Source organism: Oreochromis aureus, linkage group 14 (assembly GCF_013358895.1).
Source record: "Oreochromis aureus strain Israel breed Guangdong linkage group 14, ZZ_aureus, whole genome shotgun sequence".
Lineage (NCBI taxonomy): Eukaryota > Metazoa > Chordata > Actinopteri > Cichliformes > Cichlidae > Oreochromis > Oreochromis aureus.
The window spans coordinates 30855076-30877652 of record NC_052955.1 but is presented as its reverse complement, the minus strand read 5'-3'; the positions used below and the strand labels follow the sequence as shown (position 1 = coordinate 30877652).

The 22577-nt window shown below is 38.1% G+C and overlaps 1 protein-coding gene and 1 long non-coding RNA gene across 2 annotated transcripts in view; one reads left to right on the top strand and one right to left on the bottom strand.

Moving 5' to 3' along the window:
• Positions 1-22577, bottom strand: part of LOC116328960 (limbic system associated membrane protein) — a 1233629-nt gene that overhangs the window by 802649 nt on the left and 408403 nt on the right. The window lies entirely within an intron of this gene.
• LOC120443639 lies at positions 10586-11321 on the top strand. Its single transcript, XR_005615554.1, has 2 exons — positions 10586-10819; positions 10983-11321. It is a non-coding gene; the product is annotated as an uncharacterized LOC120443639 (long non-coding RNA).

The window sequence follows — 22577 nt, the reverse complement described above, 5'->3', positions numbered from 1 at the left end:
AGGTGATTTAATTTTGGTGAAAATTTCACACCAAATGTTAAAATCAGTAAAACATTTAAAAAATTTTTAAAAATTACCCACAATTTTTGTGATCATCTTCAAACTTCACAACAATATACTAGAGACTGAAAGATTATGTAGGTTGGCATTTAACCTTGACCATGTGACCAAGTTCAAAATTGACCTTGATAAAAAAATGCACTGAGTAAACCATATTGAGAAATATATTATATGATGGGGCATCGGGAGAGCTGTAAACACACTTTTTCCTTTTTTTTTTTCTCACGACAATTCCCTATGAAATCACGGTGACACCACAAAGTTTCACAAAAGTACAAATGATATGAATATATCTTAAAAGGTCAAGTTTTTACAGCTTATAGAATCCGGAGTTTTCAGCCAATTTTGCTCCAATCAGGTAAAGATAATAAAATACACCATTTTAATATTTCATGCTTTGATAAACATCAGTGTCTTGTTATAAAAGCAGGCGCACATCATCCCGTTGTAATAAAACCATCGTAAAACATCAAGAATTTAGTATAGTCTTTGCCCTTCTTGGTATATTAAAAAATTCAACAGTTTTACATAAAATAGGACATAATATTTATCTGACAGACTTTGGACAAAGAAGCTGGTTTAGGCATGACCCAAGATGACATCCACGACATATCCTACTGTTTTCATTTTTAAAAGAAAGCCTGCAGTTAATCCCTAAAGAGAAATGCTGATGTAAGCCTTTAATAAAGGTGCTTTTAATTCTTCGAGTAAAGCATCCCTTTGATATTGGAAACAGGAAATCTGACCTTTGATAGAACATCTGCTAGTTATAAATGTATCAGTCAAGGAGAGCCATTAGCCCAATAGCACCACATGCTGAGTTTTTGAATAATAATCTGTCAGGTTGGAGTCACTGGGGCATTAACAAACAAACAAAGAAAAAAAGAAACAAACAGAAAACCATGTGCAGAAGCTGGCCTGAATGTGCATAATCTTTGGATCAGTGAGCATGTCTATGCATTTTAAAAAATGCAATTTATGTCCTCTTAGAGGAAGAGCACAACGTAGAAAATAGAAATGAATTACTGTAATTTTGTACATTGTTTGGTGTACTTAAAAAAAAACCCAACTTTGACTTGTATTATAAAATATATTAGACACCGGTCATAGTTGACAAAATCTTCAGTTGTGCATGGAATACACAACAATACAGATACAAAGTGTAAGAAACTCCTATCAGACTACGTTCAAGCTGTTTTCCTTATATTTCAGATTTCTCAGCTCTAAACTACAAAGATTTCTTAAGGTAAACATTTTCATGTAGTTCAAGTAAATCTACTCTGCAATGATGGTCCCAGAGAAGCATTTCAGTGTGAACCTGAGGCTGAGCATCAGTGTGAGGTGGACAGAAAGAATTCATCCTCTTTTTCATCCTCTTTTTCTATTGAACTGCCGCTACATACTGCTTATTATGCATTAGCTACACTGTTGTGCATATGCTACTTGACCAACATTTAAAAAGTCACAGCAGAGCAAAATCTGACCTCTTCTCAGGAATACTGACAAGCGCTGCCAGCGATGTTGTCTGAATATCTTTTGACTACAAACTACCTAGGGCAGGGAACACACGACCTGCACACAGACATTTTTAGCACCGTGATCTTTGGATTCTTTGGGTTTATGCTGCAAACTGTTCTCTCACCAAAGCAGTTGAAAATGATAAATGCAATTCATCACACCATCACAAACTAACCATAAAGTTCTCACTGCATGCAGTGAAATGTAGAACGATAATGATTCACTGTCCACAAATAGCAACAAGTAACACAGAGGGGAACACTGAAAAATCTGCTATGAGCAAGTTGTTTGGCACACACACACACACACACACACACATACGCAATTTGATGTTTTACCTGCATTTCAGGATCCACAATTGAAGAGATTCAGTGTCAAGCAGTTGAGGGAAACAGAGAGAAAGAGAGACATTAGCACTCAATCACCATGATGAAATTTATAGGCATATAAAAACCAGCACTGAAAATTCACTTTCAAAGAAAAATGAATGAGTAAAAGGTTGAAAATACAATATAATGATAACATAAAAAATGACCTACAGGAAAATTTGAAACTCCAAAAAAACTGCTGAGTTTCCGCCCCTTATAAAATTATTGTTTTAAAATTGAATGTATGAATTATATATATGTAGTTGATAAAAAAAACAATAGGTTCCTGTACCTGATTAAAACTTTCACTGTTTGCAGCAAATCTCAGATTAGAAAAGAAAAAAATGAAAAATGTGCATTAACTTGATAATAGAGAATTAATTCTAAATTTTATTTCACAGTTTATTTCACAGAGACAGTGACTGAATATAATATTTATTTTAATCTTGTATTATTTACTTATAGGGATCTCAGGGCAGCAGCTATGATGCCCTTAATAATGCTATGCTCAATAGTTGCATCAACCCAGGTAATAGGGCTGCACGATTTTGCATAAAATGAGAATCACGATTTTTTTTGCTTAGAATTGAAATCACGATTCTCTCACGATTTTCTTTTCCAGTATAAAGATTTATTGCACTTATTAACTGCACATCAACTTCGTAACAGTTGAGACACATGAACATAAAAACAATAAATGTCTCACATTTTGTCGTTGCCGCAAAATGTACTGCTTGTAATTCCGTCTCCACCGTTGCTCGACACTGCGTGTATAGAGCAGGTAGAGCTGGGCGATAGAACGATAACGATATGTATTGCGAAATAACTTTTTCTCGATAGAAAAATTAAACTATTGCGATAGGCCTCATCTCTCTTGTCCTCTTAAAAAAAAGAAAAAAAAAGAACGGCCAATCCAAATTAAGTAGCGCAGAGCCGAACCAATCACAGCCGCAGCGTCATGTCACATGACTCGTTATGTACAGCACAAGCGCCAAGGCGCACATGTGTATTTGTTTTTGCAGCCGTGCAGCCCGGGTAATGAAGGAAATAAGTTTGCCGACTAGAGAAAAATCAACCGAGAGCGTGAGCGAAGGTTACCGAAGAAAAAACAGATGATGGTTCCAATGCTGGAGAGATTGTCAAACGGAAGGGCCACAGAAGTTCCGTAGTGTGAAGGCATTTCGGCTATTTCAAGTCTGACAAAAAACAGAGTAGCGCGCACTGTAAATTGTGCCGAAAGCAAGTCTGGATATACAATAAAGCGGTGCATGCTCAATCTCTGACTGAAAGCGCTAATTCGTCATTCGGCTTTTGTCAGACTAAAGTAACTGTTAAAACTGTTTGAAAAGCTAAGCTATACAACAAGGAGAGATTGAGAATTTCCTTTTAGTTCTCAGTTTATTTGATATTGACAAAAGTTAGTCAATTTTGTCTGTTCTTCTGTAAAACGACCTAAGATTTATTTTTAGAATTAATATTTTGTTTCTAAGTGGAATTGACAATTTAGTGGTCTGTTTTGTTTGTTCTATTTTGAAACTTAAACGCTTTAGCGGCTGCCTTTTGTGTAGTTTGCAATATTTGCCTTTATTTATCTGAAACTGAAGTCTCATGTTCCTTAAGTACATCTGCCCTGTTGAACTTATTATGGGAAATAAATATTTAAATCAAAACAAGCTGGTGATTATTTCACATTTTACTCGTGAGCAACGGCACATTTAAATCTTACAAATATAGTTATTTGGCTTATATCGTGATATATATCGTTATCGCCTGAAATGAAAAAAACATATCGTGATATGAAAAAATCTTATATCGCCCAGCTCTAAGAGCAGGTAGTGCAACATTTGAAAAATAGTTGCGGGACGGCACTGTGTAGCGTTTGTCTAGGGTGTTGATCATTTTCCTAAATCCCTCGTTTTGCACAGTGTTGATGGGAGCCATATCTTTAGCCAGGTGATAAGTGATAGTCTCCGTAATTTCTTTGTGCCTGCGGGAGTTCGACGGTTATGGGGAAGCGCTGTATAAAGTTCCCGTTATTGATGTGGTTGACCGGGACGGATTTTCTCCTGTCACTTTCTTGGCCTTTACAGCTTCGTCATCTCTCACGTGCTCGCCGTTGCCAGCTGGCTTCGGTATTACATGGTATAAGGCTCCACCCTTGTCATTTGTTGAGCAGGAAGAGTGAGCGCTTGTTTTCATGCAGATTATGTCCCGGATCAAAATGCGGTACAATCGTCATCTTTTTTTCTTTTTTGTTTTTAAATCGTTGTCATTTGGAAATGAGATTGCACATAAGTATGAATTGAGATCGCGATTTTCTAACGATTAATTGTGCAGCCCTACCAGGTAATCAATGATAATCTATCATTCCTAATTCTTCACATCACATCAGTTATATTGTTTGCTTATTTTCAGGCTAACAATGAGCCCATAGCGATAGATTAGAGCGAAATCAAAGTAAACAGTCTTAGCTCAGTAGTGATGAATGGATTTCTTGGAAAATATGAAACCCTGTAATGACACAAAATTTTCATTTGTAATACTAAGCACTGAAAATGGTTTAATACCTTGAGATATCAAACATACTTTTTCTCGCTCAATGAGATTTCTTAATATGTAGCCAATGAAACCCTCTATTCCTAATCTGAAGTTGCATGCCACTGTCTCTAAGGCCTTCTATTCAATTCAATTTCATTCATATATAAAAGGCCTGCTATTTACTTTGATGTCAAATCTATTTCAGGTCTCATGACCAAAAACATAATTTAATGTGACAATAAAATGTGGGATTACACACCTGCTAGAATCCCTTTATCTAGCATAATATTCATTACAACATCCAACTTTGTCCCAGACTAAATATGTTCTACATTATGAGTATTGAACTGAAGAGCTTAGGCTGTTTTCCATTTTCTCACTACATTATACTTTCTCATAGGTGACTAAACAATACTTTTGTCATTATCATACAACATAATCTTGATCAGTCAGTGAAGGATGACAAAATAATTCCCTTTTCTTATTACATTATCTAGAACTGTTTTTTTCCTTTAAAAAAAGACACAGTCTTAGACACTGTGCTAATATCAAACTGCTAACCTGTGGATTGGATGACAGCCTGGTAATAAATCTGGTTTGATTGAAAAGTCAATATGAGGGGGGATTTAATTTCAGGTATGTGCCACCTAAGTCACATGTAAAATTGAAGACTCCTATGTATTCTATTTTAGTGAAGATCCCTTAGTCCTGCATTTTGACACTTCCACCTGAGTACACCACTAGAATGCACCAGGTGCCCTTACTGATGTAACTTGGAACAGATTTGTGATCATTTGATAATCAAATGATAATCACACTGGCGTTTTTTCACTGATTAGGGAAATGTGTAAACCACTACACAATAGATTTTCAATAATTCCAGAGGGATTTCCAGAATTTCAGAGGAATGGCTTATTTGAAGAGTTTCAGTCAGGTTTTAAAGCTCATCGCATTGCAGAAACAACTGAATGAAGGTTACAAATGATCTTTTAAATGCCTCTAACTGTGCTTATCCTGCTAGACCTCAGTGGAGCATTTGATGCTGTTCACCATAATATCCTATTAGAGCACGCTGTAGATATTACAGGTACTGCTCTGCTGTGGTTTGTATCATATCTACCTAACAGACTCCACTTTGTTCATGTAAATGGAGAGTCCTCTTCACACTCTAAGGTCAGTTATGGAGTTCCACAGGGTTCAGTGCTAGGACCAATTCTGTTTACATTATACATGCCTCCATTAGGCAGTATCATCAGAAGGCATAGCCTACATACTCAGTGCTATGCAGATGACACTCAACTTTATCTATCAATGAAGCCAGATAACACACACCAATCAGTTAAACTGAGGGAATGTCTTAAAGACATTTTTGACCAAGATATGTCCTTCAATACACATATTAAACAAATATGTAGGACTGCTTTCTTTCATTTGTGCAATATCTCTAAAATGTGATTCGCTGAAAAACTAGTTCATGCATTTGTTACTTCCAGGCTGGACTACTGTAATTATTGTATTATTATCGGGGTGTCCTAAAAACTCCCTGAAAAGCTTTCAGTTAACCCAAAATGCTGCAGCAAGAGTCCTGACAGGGACTAGAAAGAGAGCGCATATTTCTCCTGTTTTGGCTTCCCTTCATTGGCTTCCTGTTAAATCCAGAATTAAATTCAAAATCCTGCTCCTCACATACAAGGTCTTAAATAATCAGGCCCCATCTTATCTTAATAGCCTTATAGTACCATATCACCCCATTAGAGGACTTCGCTCTCACGCTGCAGGCCTACTTGTTGTTCCTAGAGTATTTAAAAGTAGAATGGGAGGCGGAGCCTTCAGTTTTCAGGCCCCTCTTCTGTGGAACCAGCTTCCAGTTTGGATTCAGGAGACAGACTACTACTACTTTTAAGATTAGGCTTAAAACTTTCCTTTTTGTTAAATCATATAGTTAGGGTTGGATCACTATGTGTTAATAGAAGTCTCTGCATTGAATCATACTTGTTATTAATCTCTGGCACAGCATGTCTTTTATCCTGTCTTCCTTCTCTCACAGAAAGGGAGTTTTTTGTGACCCCTTAGATGTGACTCTGCAGACTTACAAGCACTATGGAGTCGAGATAACAGTCGTCACAACCAGGAAAAGATGGCCGACAAACATCCTCAAGTTTCAATAAGTAAAACAGACCATATAAATATCACTGACGATTCCACTGTCGCCAAAGTGCTTGCTCATAGCCGGTCATATGACTGTTGGGTTTTGCTCTGTATGTATTATTGTAGGGTCTAGCTTACAATATAAAGCGCCTTGAGGCAACTGTTGTTATGATTTGGCGCTGTATAAATAAAATTGAATTGAACTGAAGTTAGGATATGAACTGAACATTAGATCACATCACACTCAGATTCAATTTACGAATGGATAACAGAGCTTTCTCAGCTCTCTCAGCATCTTTTTGCTGAGAACATACAAGAACCTCAAAATAACCTCAAAACCAATCCAGCACCTGCTCCCCGGGCGCTGGATTGGTGGCTGCCCACTACTTCACTGAGTGAATGGGTTAAATGCAGAGGAGTAATTTCCCTATAGGGATTAATAAAGTATACATAATAATGATAATAATAATTATTATTATTATCATTAGTATTATTATTATTATTATTATTATTATTATCATCATTATAACCAGTGTCCATAAAGAAACTTGATTCTTAATTAATCCTCAACTATACACAAAGTATACAAAACCTGCACTCTTACTGACCTTTTGTCTGGTTGGAAGCAATATTCCCACTAATACTATACTTTTTCAGTGCTGCTATGTTTTGCCATCAGCAGGAGAAAATTCTGCAAAATATTTTCTCTTTAATATTTTATCAGACTTAATGTTTAACATTCACAACAAGCAGGTTGATCAGGCATCACAGAAACAGTTTGCTAAAATAAGAAAAGAAACTGCCACTGGGAAATTGTTCAGTGTGTTCATTGTGAAAAACTATTATATGTACAGCAGGGTGATGAGAGTGACATTCAAACTGAACGACCATTCTAACTATTCAAATATGCAGCAGTATGGTGCACTCCATAGGAATATAAATAAAGATTTGTTCTTGCAATGGCTCTCAGGTTACCTCTAAAGGTTTATTTGCAGGTAATTGTCATATGTCGTACTTTTACCACAAATTCTCCAGTGTGCTTTTCTACAATCTATTTCAGACTATGCTGCATAATTAGAGAGTGAAGAAGGCTGCTGAATAATCAGGTGCTGATACAGTAATATGGTGGAAGCGTTTCAGTGTTGTTACGACCCATCAATCTGAGCTGCAGTTGCAGAGTTGTTCTAAAATGAGTGTAATGTGTAATTTAGCTTCAGTAATAAAATCCTCGAAACTTACAGTGAATGTAACTACCTAGCACGTAACTATAACAAGTAATTACTCACATACTGTGAATAATTGTGACTGGAATAACCACAATTAATTTCTATCCTTCTTTATGAACATGAGTCAATGTTGATCATTATTGTACGGTGGTCTGGCTGAGGTCATTGACCGCTTTTGAAGACTGATCTAGTTTTTATTGACTGCAATAACTGCAAGCAGAGCAATACTGCTCTGTCAGCATCTTCTTTTTGTGCACAAGCAGTACTTTTTTCTTTCTGTTCATGTTGATCAGTCCCTTTATTCTTTATCCTTTATCCTCTGAAAAAGTCTTTGTTTTAGTCAACGAACTATCATTAGTAATTAAGAAGATAAATTGATATACATAAGGCAAGATAGTTGGGTGAACTACAGAAAACCTCCAAATCCATCTGCAGGAATGCATCAGTGCAGCATCTGACCTTTGTGTATATTGTGGGTGGTGGATAAGTACTTTATGAACTGGCCTGTCAGCTTGTAATGTCAATTAAACAAAGATGAGACAGACCTGAAAATTCCACAATCAAGGATGTGAATGAAGAGCCAATGAACACCACTGATGCTGAACAATGAGTGACAGTGCTGCCAGAGAATGAAAGCTGAGCAGCAGAGGTTTTCTTTTCTTGAAGCTCAACTAAACCAAACTTGATCCAGCTGCTGTAAAGTTTTTATCTTTTGATCTAAACTTTTATCAAAAACCCAAACTATACTCTAAAAAACGACTTATCCAAAACGGGAGAAATTGGGAGTGAGTTATCAACCATACCAACCTGAGCATTTTTTTTTTCCATCTATACACATTGTGCTTTCTCTGTCACATGGTTATTAAGTCTCCTTCTATATTCATCCTTGCCTTTCAGTCAACATGAAATGTGTAATGTTGAGTCAGCCGCTTGATGGATATGAAGTACTGCATGTATGAAAATACTTACACTGAGATTAAGCAAATTTCCATGTAAATTTCCATCAAATCAAATTAGAACTGGGTCCAAGAATTGTATTTAGCCAGTAATAGAATTATTTTATCCTTTTGTAACCTTTTTATCTACATTTCAAAGTATGTCTTATTGGTAAAACATTAAATAAAATAAACATATTCATGTATACTTGTATACTTTGAAACAAAGTAATGCAGGGAGTGCAGAATTATTAGGCAAGTTGTATTTTTGAGGAATAATTTTATTATTGAACAACAACCATGTTCTCAATGAACCCAAAAAACTCATTAATATCAAAGCTGAATGTTTTTGGAAGTAGTTTTAGTTTGTTTTTAGTTTTAGCTATTTTAGGGGATATCTGTGTGTGCAGGTGACCATTACTGTGCATAATTATTAGGCAACTTAACAAAAACAAATATATACCCATTTCAATTATTTATTTTACCAGTGAAATCAATATAACATCTCCACATTCACAAATATACATTTCTGACATTCAAAACAAAACAAAAACAAATCAGCGACCAATATAGCCACCTTTCTTTGCAAGGACACTCAAAAGCCTGCCATCCATGGATTCTGTCAGTGTTTTGATCTGTTCACCATCAACATTGCGTGCAGCAGCAACCACAGCCTCCCAGACACTGTTCAAAGAGGTGTACTGTTTTCCTCCTTGTAAATCTCACATTTGATGATGGACCACAGGTTCTCAATGGGGTTCAGATCAGGTGAACAAGGAGGCCATGTCGATAGTTTTTTCTTCTTTTATACCCTTTCTTGCCAGCCACGCTGTGGAGTACTTGGACGCGTGTGATGGAGCATTGTCCTGCATGAAAATCATGTTTTTCTTGAAGGATGCAGACTTCTTCCTGTACCACTGCTTGAAGAAGGTGTCTTCCAGAAACTGGCAGTGGGACTGGGAGTTGAGCTTGACTCCATCCTCAACCCGAAAAGGCCCCACAAGCTCATCTTTGATGATACCAGCCCAAACCAGTACTCCACCTCCACCTTGCTGGCGTCTGAGTCGGACTGGAGCTCTCTGCCCTTTACCAATCCAGCCACGGGCCCATCCATCTGGCCCATCAAGACTCACTCTCATTTCATCAGTCCATAAAACCTTAGAAAAATCAGTCTTGAGATATTTCTTGGCCCAGTCTTGACGTTTCAGCTTGTGTGTCTTGTTCAGTGGTGGTCATCTTTCAGCCTTTCTTACCTTGGCCATGTCTCTGAGTATTGCACACCTTGTGCTTTTGGGCACTCCAGTGATGTTGCAGCTCTGAAATATGGCCAAACTGGTGGCAAGTGGCATCTTGGCAGCTGCACGCTTGACTTTTCTCAGTTCATGGGCAGTTATTTTGCGCCTTGGTTTTTCCACACGCTTCTTGCGACCCTGTTGACTATTTTGAATGAAACGCTTGATTGTTCGATGATCACGCTTCAGAAGCTTTGCAATTTTAAGACTGCTGCATCCCTCTGCAAGATATCTCACTATTTTTGACTTTTCTGAGCCTGTCAAGTCCTTCTTTTGACCCATTTTGCCAAAGGAAAGGAAGTTGCCTAATAATTATGCACACCTGATATAGGGTGTTGATGTCATTAGACCACACCCCTTCTCATTACAGAGATGCACATCACCTAATATGCTTAATTGGTAGTAGGCTTTCGAGCCTATACAGCTTGGAGTAAGACAACATGTGTAATGTTATGTGCACGTTGAGAATTTTAGCATCTTCTAGTGGTTAGCTTGGAGACTGCGGTCAAGTGAATTTTTATGTGGTTTGGCTTGTATTCCTTCCTATTGGATGTTTAGGGTCACATGAGTGGGGTGATACAGGAAGAGTTTCCTATTGGATGTTTAGAGTCACATGAGTGGGGTAATGCAGGAAGCCATTTTAGTATTGGGATTTGCACAATGAGGCGTACCAGAAGTCTCCCTGTTTAATCCTTCAGCATCCACCTGTGTTATGCCATGGAGAAGCTTTGTTTGTAAGTTTGAATTGTGTTTCATCTTTATGAGTCGTGAGTTGTGTATATTTTATTGACTTCATGCATATTTGGAGAGATTTATATATAAATGCCTAGATCTGTTCGCCATGTGAAGCAAATGCATAATTCTTCATTGAGCATATTTCTTTTTGTATTTTTGTAGTTTCACAAGTTCTGGGAAAGCACTGTAAGATGTACGTTGATGAAGACAAACAAGTAAACAGCCCTCAACTTTACTTTCACGTCTGACTCATCATTCAACGCTTTCAGTGCCTACGGCATATGTTTAGCTATCTGTCACTTCGTGTACCAGAACCACGCACGCAGGGGGCAGAATAACATGCATGAAGAGGATGATGTGGACAAAATACTCATTTGCCTAATAATTCTGCACTCCCTGTATATCATTTCATTGGGACATGTTATTTCTGCTCTGTGGGATTGTATTGTTTATTAAGGTCTTACTGTGGCACATTGCATTACATTACATCATTTCAGATTCCATGTACTTCATTTTCTTTTTGTCCCTTTTATTCATATCTCCTGGCATTGTATCTCTTTTTTCCCTTGTTCTCATCCAAACAGTCAACCATGACAGATTTTTCTTTGTTAGCCTTTAATTAATTTTTATTCAGAAAAGTGATCACAGTAGAAACGGATGTGAATAAATAGACACTACTTTAGTAAAACTAAAGAATACAAAGGAGCCTTCATTGATCTACCATATCCATTCCTGGAAAGCAGCTATATGGTTTAGGAAATATGGAGAGATGCATATAGATGGGGACATAAAGAGGAAATAGGAATGATGACAGACTGCTACATGAATGACCAGACTGAGAAGTACCATTACGACTCTCACTGCAATTGTCTCTCAGCTATTCTTCTGAAGCTGCCTGGGTTGGCATCACTCCAAGCTAATCCTTTTCTGTTTTGCATTTTCACAAACCATTTTCCAAGTGACAGAGCTCCTAGAGCCAGGAGCCACACTAAATCATTTCTCTCAGCAACATGTCACATGGGAAAACAAGATCAGGTAGCATGGGACAATGTATTATACACACTCACACAAACATAAAATATGCACAAAGTAGTGTCAGACCAAAACTAATGTAGCAGACCTGTCACCTGGGTCAGCTTCAGTTGAAGCCTCATTAATTTGTCCCTGATCATTCAAATGGCCTTTTGTTCTTACACTTCCATTCCCCTGTGCTATTATGTTTTCATTTTATTCCCTTCTTCTCTTTGCTGTCAAGGGATCGTCTTGTGTGAGAAAAACTATGATTATATGGCTTCAGTGATATTTCAAATGCCTTAGTGGATTATTAGGAATAGTGTCAAAATAAAGGGAGTTAATGTACTCATTGATCTTTAATGCTTGGAGGGCCTCAGTTATAGGAACAACTGAAATGTCAGACTAACCAGGTTATACACTGTCACATCATTCACTCCAAATTGTCTTATGTAGACATTTAGATAAAAAAAAAAACAACAGAGCTTCCCTTATCATTCCCTTATTCCCTTATCATTGGCTGAACTATGAAAATTATACAAGACATATCAACAAATGTTGCATCACATTAATACACTAGATTGCAGTAAGCAGGTGGTGGTCGGGGTGAACTGTGCAAAACTCACACATCAACCAGGATGAACGTGCACAGTCATGTTACAGTGTAAGATGATATTTGTGGCTTTAGTTAAAGCTAAATCCACAGCGTGTGTCATTTTGTGTAATAAACCAGACCATCCCCCTTCATGATCCTAACAACAAGCTTCTGGTCTTAGGATCAGAAGCTTATTTTTGTTGAAATGCATATGATTAATAACAATACCTTAGTTTTGTCTGCACTGGAAATGATGCCAAGATGAATAATACCATGCAGACAGTGGTCAGCTATGTTAATGTTAACAACAGGGGACACATATGGAGCTTTGCTGCTGTGAGGCTGCATTGGCTGGTTAAATATGCCTAATATAAATTTATTATGCTAATCTAGCTCCTGTATTCCCATAGCTAAAGCTCAAGTGAGTTTGTGTGATATCACGGTGTGTGTGTGCATGTGTGTGTGTGTGTGTCTGTGTGTGTGCATGTGTGTGTGTGTGTGTGTGTGAGAGAGAGAGAGAGAGAGAGAGAAAGAGAGAGCAAGAGAGAGAGCATAATTCAGGTGTATGTAAGACACACTATATTCCCAAAAGTGTTCACTCACCCATCCAAATCACTGAATTCAGGTTTTTCAATCACTTTTGTGGCTACAGGTATATAAAACCAAGCACCTAGGCATGCAGACTGCTTCTACGAACATTTGTAAAGGAATGAGTCACTCTCAGGAGCTCAGTGATTGGGAACGACAGCAAGTCAGCCATGAAGTGGTAGGCCATGTAAAATCACATAGTGGGGTCAGGGGACACTAAGCCTCATGAGGGGGAGAGGTCACCAACCTTCTGTAGAGTCAATCTGCAGACCTCCAAACTCCAAGATTAACTCAAGAGAACCTCATGTAATGGGCTTCAGTGGCTGAGCAGCTGCATCCAAGCCTTACATCATCAAGTGCCATGCAAAGTGTCAGATGCAGTGTGTAAAGCACGCCACCACTGGTGAGGAGTCACGCTGCTCTGTCTGGCAATCTAATTGGTGAGTCTGGGTTTGGTGATTGCCAGAAGAACAACACTTGCTTGACTTCATTGTGCCAAGTGTAAAGTTTGGTGGAGGGGGGGTTATGTTGTGGACTTAGTTCCAGTGAAAGTGGACTAAGTACATAAAGACATTTTGGACAATTTTATGTTCCCAACTATGTGGGAACAGCTTGGGGATGGCCCCTTTCTGTTCCAACATGACTGCGCACCAGTGCACAAAGCATGCTCCATAAAGATATGGATGAGTGAGTTTGGTGTGGACGAACTTGACTGGCTTGCACAGAGTTCTGACCTTAACCTGATAGAACACCTTTGAAATGAATTAGAGCGGAGACTGTGAGCCAGGTCTTCTCATCACAACATCAATGTCTGACATCACAAATATGTTTCTCGGAGAATAGTCAAAAATTCCCATGAACACACTCATTAACTTTGTGGATAGCCTTCTGAGAGGAGCTGAAGCTGACATTATATTACTGTAAACCGGATTAAGAATGGGATGTCATTCAAGTTCATATGCATGTAAATGTAGACAAGCAAACACCTTTTGCAGTATAGTGCAACTGGATTGTGATAATTTTCTTTTGTAGCTTGAAATATGAAGAAGACAGTGAGGTTGTATACAGAGATGTAAACAGTAAGGTGCAAAGCTGTGGACTGACGCTAATGTTATTCTTGCTATCTACTGTATTTCCTAACTATCAGACACAAGCATTAAACTGCTGAACCCTTTCATGAGTGTAAGTGTGTGAAAGAGGATTGACAGCTTGGTACTGAAGAAATGAGCAGATGAAGTTGATGTTTTGGAGTGACAGCTTATAAAAACCTGTCTAACATGAGACCGAGAGACCATTAGTCCACTGAGCTCTATTTTAACATCCCAGTACCCGTGCACCATGCCAACTGGTCGTCTCCAATCAGTCAACACAGCAGAAGGATGGCTGTCATTCAGCTGATGTCCAAGAAGTCCATTACTGGAGTTGGCGATAATGCATCATGTTAGCAAATAGACAGTTTGACCGCCATTGACATTGGTCTAATGTTGCTCATAGCACATTAGATAAACTCTGATGAATGTGACATTGTTAACAAAGGCTGTGGTGTAGTGTTTTAGTTCTGAGAAACAAGCCGCCATAAAAACATTATTCAAGTTGAGGTAAAATTAGGAAACTCAGCTTAACGCTCAAACAAGTCTCCATTAATGATGGCCTCCATTTAAACAAAGTCTAATTAATGTCTCTCTGTTAATCATTCCAGACCGACCAATTTGTTCTTCACTAAGGTGTTAAATTATTTGATAGAAATTAACGTGCACGTTGTGGAAAGAAAACAAATAAATCACAATCAGAGAAACATGTCACAGGAAGCCGAACCGTTTATAGCAACAAAAGCTTACATAAGATGTGTTTGACTGATGAAGCATTTAAAAATAGAATAAAGTAATCAGAATAATTAAACATTGCCTAGTGAAATAATACACGAAGTCTAATAAATGTATGACTGTGGGCAATCACTAAAGAAAAAAAAATCGAAAAAGGTAAAGGAACAACTTGCTGAATGCCAAGACAGCAGTAGTACATAAATGTGACAAAAATGTCATGATTAATAACCTGAATTTTATAAGGCCACCCATGTCTAACAGGAGATATAAAGCTTAAAAGTTAGTGAAGCGAAAAATCTTCAGATACCTCCCTAATATGATGTAGAACTGCACTGTGGAGAATATGAGACTGTGTTAAACCTCATCTCATTAAACGGAAATGAGCCTGAGCTGTCAGTTTTGCTTTAGACCTGCTGCTCCATAGTCTTTTACTGTCTACTATTAGCTGTAGTAATAATAACGCAGACGGCTTGCTAATTTGAATAGAATTTGTGTGAGTATGAAGTTAATATTTCACCTCTTCAGCAGATGTGAGGCTTCACAGAACAACTTGCTATAGTGATTCAAGTGGACACATGATTATGGTGTTTACCTAATGGGGGTTTTTTGTTATTGAAGACATTTACTGATTCTGCTCTTGCTAAAAAAAATTCTGATGTCAGCAGATTATTAAAACAAGGTGGTTTTAGCAAAAAAAACAAGAAGAAGCATATTAAGGTCTTGAAGTGGCCTAGTCAGTATCCAGACCTTAATCTCAAAGAAAATCTGTGGAGGGAGCTGAAGGTTTGAGTTGCCAAACATCAGCCACCAAACAATGACTTGGAGAGGATCTGCAAAGAAGAGTGGGACAAAATCCCCCCTGAGATGTGTGCAAAACGTGTAGCCAACAACAAGACACGTCTGACCTCTGTGATTGCCAACAAAGGTTTTGCCACAAAGTTCTACAGCACATTTTGCAAAGGGATCAAATACTTAATAATTAATTTATAAATATTTTGAAATGCATTTTTCTGGATTTTTTGGTTATTTTTCTGTCTCTCACTGTTTAAATAAACCTACCATTGAAATTATAAACTGATCATTTCTTTGGTAATGGGCAAACTTACAAAATCAGCAAGGGTTCAAATAATTGACTGTATGACATATTACTAACCATACAGATTCAAAATAGAGATTCTCTAAAACATCAGAGCCTGACTTAACAAAGACACTTGCATTTTTACATTGTATTTGTCATGGCTGTGTGAAGGCAGGCAGGAAAGGTGGACCCAAGGCGGAGGCAGGTGAACTCAAAAGGTGGATGCAGACTGAACAAGAGACTGGAATGGACTAGCACGGCAAGGCACAGGTGAACTCAGGCGTTAAACCCCTCAAAGGCACAGGGCTTTTACTGAGGGAGTCATGAATTGGGAATGCAGCTGGGAGATGGAATAAGAATTAGAGAACGAACAGAACTGAATCAGACAGGAACATGAACCTTCAAAGTAAAACAGGAAACAAAGACTTACTGACACGGACTAGACAGAGAGAGGCAGACTTGACAACCAAAAACTAAATAGGGTCACAACAGTATCACTGATTAATCAGAACATAAATCATATTTGAATTTAAGACTGCGTGTAGATTGCGACTTGTAAATGTATATATTGCACAAATATGTGGAGTCCTTGACTATCTTCAGTTATAAATTCAAGGCAAACCAAAAACTGTTGCAGTTTCAAACTGCCCTTACCTCTGTTCAGTACAGCAGACATAGCCAGTACAAATATTTGCATTAACAGCAGCATAAAAGGTATTCCTAAAGTTTACAAAGATATGAAAATACTTAATAACAGACCATAGTATATATATATGCTGGAGTATACAATTGCTGAATATTTGCACTCAAAATATGTCAGTATTTTTTGATAACTGTCTTACTTACATTATACTCAAAACAAATTCTGGAATGGTCTAAATCTCTTGATAAAGCATCTTTATCAAATTGTCCATGCGTTGCTCCAAATCTGGAGCACGATCAGCCCGGGAGGGGCAGGCTCTACGTCAGTAAAGCAAATGTGGGATGGTGCTGAGGACAGGAGCAAACTCGACTCAGATTTTTATCATTTCCACACACATCAGACTTGAATTTAAACTGAGGCAAATTGCCAACCTCTACATTTTCAGAGTGTCCAATATACTGTAAGACTCAAGGCAATTTAAAGCACCCTGCAAAAATAAACAGCTTATAGAGCTACATATGACAAAATACTCTCTCACAGGCTCTGGTCTGTACACACAAAGGATGGAGGTCAGTTCTGACAGATCTGACTCAGTGCGCCTTACTGTCTTATATGAAGTCTATTGTACAGGTTAGTTAGTCATGTTGCCCTTACTACACTCAGACAACACTTGCTCAGATGCACTACTGTCATCTGTGTGCATGGAGATCACAGAGATAAATAAACACATGATTTTTCTTAGTTCTTTCGTCTAATGCTGCAATTACACACTCCTATTCAGATATCTATTCTATTCTATTCTATTCTATGTGGGCGGTCTCTAGCAACCACACACACGATTAGTGGAAAGAAAGCTGTAATTCCAGAGGAACACGGCAGCTTCCACAAGTGCCAACCATTCCTGTGTATTTTTATAGATTAATATTAATAGATTAAATATAAGATTATAAGCTTATAAGAAATTACACACTATTCTATGTATATTTATAATTATCCACATCTGGCAAACTGTTACCATTGGTCTGTCCTTATTTACACTTATTTCTAATGATATGGAAGGGCATTTAAGTACAACTTTCAGGACACAGTGGTGTGTGTGCTTCTGCCATGTCATCAAAGGACGTAGGCAAGGCAGGCAGCAAGATAATCTCTATAAACCCCCGATGAGTGAGGACAGAATGATGGAAAATAAGATGCAGTTCAGCCAAATTAACATCATCACATCTCTTCACCTCATCATGTCAAATCACGCACTGTTATTAACAACCTCTGTGGGTTGGCAAAACTAATTTCTGTGGTGCATCAACAGCATTTATTTATTTATTTTTAATTTATGCAGGAAGCGCATTCTGGCAGCATTATAAGACAAATGACGAATCCCCTTGGAAACAAATCTCATTTGGTGTTGATTAAAAGTCTAGCCTTTCCTCAGCAATTCCACTGTTGTCATATTCAGGTGTCATAGCTGTCCGCACTCTTCAGCTATTTACATCCCCTCTCATTTTGCTGTATCTTCTGGGAAGCTCACATAATTTTTATGACCCTAAAGCTTTATTTTACAGTGCTTTAAAGGGATGCATGCCTACATCATTGTTTTCACTAATTTTATCCAGATTGCCTACTTGTGTATGAATCACAGTCTGTGTCTTCACAACCCCAAGTTCAAAGAGGCGAGGTCATTAAAAGGACCTGAATGTGATTTATTGATATGCAGAATTCAATTAAGCGATTTAGTGATCACACGCGGATGGCCGAACGGAATCCCAGCTGTGATACTGATTTGGGAAGGACCCCCTTGAGTCTAGACGCTGGTAGTGGAGATAAAAATGGAGTGTTGGATGGAGCCTAAGTAATACAGGAGAGGCCGGAGGAGACAGTGGGTTGTACAAAGGTGTCTGTAAGGTGAATGACAGATGAGCAGTGAGACTTAAAGTACGCGGAGTGAAGTCTGATTGGTTTGAAGACGTTCGGCAGAAAGATGATTGGACTAGACCAGTGATGTCGCAATGAGTTTGACAGCGTGGGAAAGTGGAAGTGATGTAAAGCTTAGATTAGCCACCAAACACTTGGGATTGAACTTGCGCATAAGCTTCATCTCTGTACAAAGACACAGTGAAGACTTCAAAACTCATGAAAATAAATCATGAATAGTTGATGCAATCTATGCAACTCTAAATCTAAATGTCTGTGACAGGTAGCTACTTTCAGAAAAGCTGAAAAGGTATTCACTGAACCAAATGAGTGTTCCCAACTTTTCAAACTTTAAAAACAAAAAGAAAACAGCACTGGTCTCACAGTGGAGGACAAGCATACATGAACCATCTATGCTGTTGAAGATATCTTCGATTTACTCAGTCAGGTGTCATCAGTATTTCCTCACATCTTTTCCAGATTTTGGACAACAAAATATTCAGAACCTTAAATACCATTCTCTGTGCTTTGTTCTAGAGTCACTGTGTAATAGTGAAGGGTACAAACATAAATGGTACATGGAGAACAAATTGTATAACTAGGGATGGGTACCGGTATCTGGTGCCATTATGGCACCGGTTCTGACATAAACGGTAGTAACCAGACCGAAAAGCAGCGCATATTTCGGTGCTTTATTTCGGTGCTTTTTTTTACTGAGATGTCATACACTTTGGATTCTAGCCAATCATTTTACCTTTGCAAGCGTAGTAGGCGGGCCCACTACGCTTTTAGAGCAGAGCTACAGATTAAAAATGCCCAAGGCGAAGCGATCACAAGTCTGGCTGTACTTCACAGCAAAAGGTGCAAACTCAGCAGCCGGCAACAAGTGCTTTAAGCTGATACTGTGCAAAGGAGGTAACACTTCGAATCTGATGAAACACCTGGCGATGCATAGCGTTTTTTTGAAAGCCGAGAAATGCACCGTATTTGATAGCTTGCTGCGAGACCTCACGCCTTGCACATCTACTGCGGGTGTGGTGCCTGTTATCGGACCTGGAGTTAGCAACATCCCCCCAAGAACCCGAAGAGTAGAGTCCTGGCCCCTAGCCCTGCCAGTGTAGCAGAAATGATGACGGATGATGATGGCAGCAGCAGCCGTTCTCCTCTGCGTGAGTAGCTTCATGTTGTCCGTGTGTAATTTACGTTGGGTACGCTAACCACGTTATTAAATTAATGCACGTAAAGTGAACTAGCAAACACCGTCGTAGTTACATGCGGCTGTCTTCTTGTTTGATGGCAGATACTCCCTTCACCCTGGCCAAAATGGCTAAAATGACCAAAGAAAAAGTGGGAAACAGTTAAACATGAGAGGTTTTTGGACAAAGTTTGTGTTTTTCCATTATTTAAGCACTGCTTCCAGCCAAGAGTGAGACCATATATGCCCTATAGCTGCAGAAAAGGCTAACATTGTTATCTTTTTACAAAAAAAACAGCTAAACATGAGAGGTTTTTGGACAAAGTGTGTGTTCTTCATTCTTTAAGCACCGGTTCGAGCACCGTTTAAGCACCGGCACCGTTTCAAAAGTACCGGTTTGGTACTGGTATCGGATAAAACCTAAACGATACCCATCTCTATGTATAACAGTTATTGGGGCTGGGACATTGGATGACTGATTAAAATGACATCTGTGACATGAGGTTTGGTATTAATAGTTCAGATAATACACCAATTAAACCACTGACGTTGCTTTTCATGCTGTTCAACACTTCAATATAGTTGCATATAAATAAACTGATGCAAAAATATCTTCAGAGAAGAACTGAATGTATTAATGTTTCCTCTTTAAGACTCGTGGCATTAAAGCTCTAACTTTGGCCCCACTGTTGTCCTGCAGATCCAGACTTAGCTACTGTAAAATCTCTTTCTGTGGGCCCAGTACGACTGGCACTGCACATCACACAAAATGCAATCTGGGATTTCTGGAAAAGCAAAGCATCCGAATCACAACTGAAACTAATCAGTGCATTTGGCTTTGATCACAACAGCTTCTACAATGCAGTGTCCAGCAGAATTTGCAGCAATTTTCACACAGGCTTGTTCACAAATGTGACCAGTTTATGTCCAGCTCTTAGTTTTGAGCATCATAATCTGCTGTTAGGCATCATTAAAACTTCATGTTATTATTGTGCTAAATTTGAGCCTTTCATCAGAATTTGTTTTTTATTAAGAAAAGTCTTTTTCAAAGTACCTTTAGCGTCAGCATCCAGAGAAATCATCCAGCAAATTCAGTGAGCTTTGTTAGCGTTAGCTTGATTTACATCTTACACTGTTATCATTAACCTGTTCAAAGAGGTTTACCTGTTTGAAATATTAGTTATTATGATCAAACAGGCATTTAGATGCGATGGCTAAACACTTAAACAGAGAAAAACGCTTTAATTCTTTAATCTAATACTATGGTCTTACATATGACTTTAATTGATTTTTAAATAGTGACAGAAACAAAGCACAAAAAAGTCTACTATCAAAGAAAGGTGCACTGTCAGCACTTTGCAATGCTGACAGAAATCATTCAGTAGCATCACAATACCGACAATTTTTCTTCTGTTCTATCTAGCAATATAGATTTAAACACATATTTCTCTGTTTGCCTTTAAGGTTCTTCGCTGTACTCGATTCAAATAATGAAATAAGACAATAAATATAACTGCAACCTGTTCTACATTGACAGATTCACTCTGGGGTTTTTTGGCCTTATTGAGGCAATAGCTTTTGTAATGTGCGTGTTTGTTTTTCAGTTGCTAAACTTTGTGTTGAAAATAAATGAGAAGCCAAACAGAGCAGTGATGATAAATTAGAATTCACACTTTAGCAGCTGCCCTTGTTAAAGGGAGAGAGAATAGGCGGAACAAAAACTTACCTTTGTAATTAAAATGGATGCTTAGAAGAAGATAAATACTTGTTAACTGAACAAAGCAGCTGAGCTGATTACACGTTTAAATGAGAGGGTAAACCTGCACATTTAAGCTATTGTTTCACACACACACACACACACACACACACACACACACACACACACAAACATTTAGGTACATATATATATTTACATATATATATATTACTGGCTATTTCATAAAGTCAGTTTATCTGGTGGTCTGGTTCACTGGCTGCACTTTGAAAAGCCTGCAGCAAACAGTGTCAACATCCAAATCAATGGACGTCACAGCAGATGACAGTTTTAAAGTAGCTTTGCAGAGAGATGGGCATCATTGCTCCCCTCAGAGGAAACAATGGCTCAGCCTGCTGTCAATGATTTTACTGTCTGTCATGAGCATGCAGAATTGGCAAAATAATTGCAAGACAGAAATATACAAAGAAAATGATGGCTTAAATCACAAGAGTTATGAAATAAGAGGTAATAGAGGTCAAAGATGAAGAAAAATTAAAAAAAAAATACATACTGAGGAAAAAGCAAGCCATCATTCTCTAGTAGACTGATAGCTGGCCAGTCAGCCTCATGTATATATAGTTATGAGGTGGTCCTTTTCATTTACGCAGAAGGCACACATACAGTGGCACAGTCTCAACCACACACTGTGAGCAGGGACATGTGCCCATTAGCAAGTTCTTCACTGTTAGTGAGGACGTTCCCTGAATTAAACCCCAAAGATTTTTGGAACAACAAACCTAATCAGACACTTAAGTCACATTCTTAAGTCAAAATTATGTAACTACCTGTTCAGTAATGTAAAATTGCAGAATTTGCTCTGTCAGATAACAGTGTGTCAGATACAGGAACTCCTTTTCATTTACTGATCCAGTAACATAGTGCACCATTTTCAGTTGTTTGATTGAAGGAAGATCCTGTAAACTTAACTGCAAAGTTTAATCATTTACTTAAATTAATTATTTATTACTAAAATTATATTTTGCATTGAAGAAACGTTGATTTGTGTTTGTATATACTGCCAAGTCAGAATCATCAAATATCACCTGACATCTCTACATTAATCAGAATTTCTTAAATAAATTGCCATAAAATTTGTCTGTTAGGATAGTGTTAAGGTAGACCTGTATGAGATGGAGGTCTTGGTTCTCTCAGTGGTG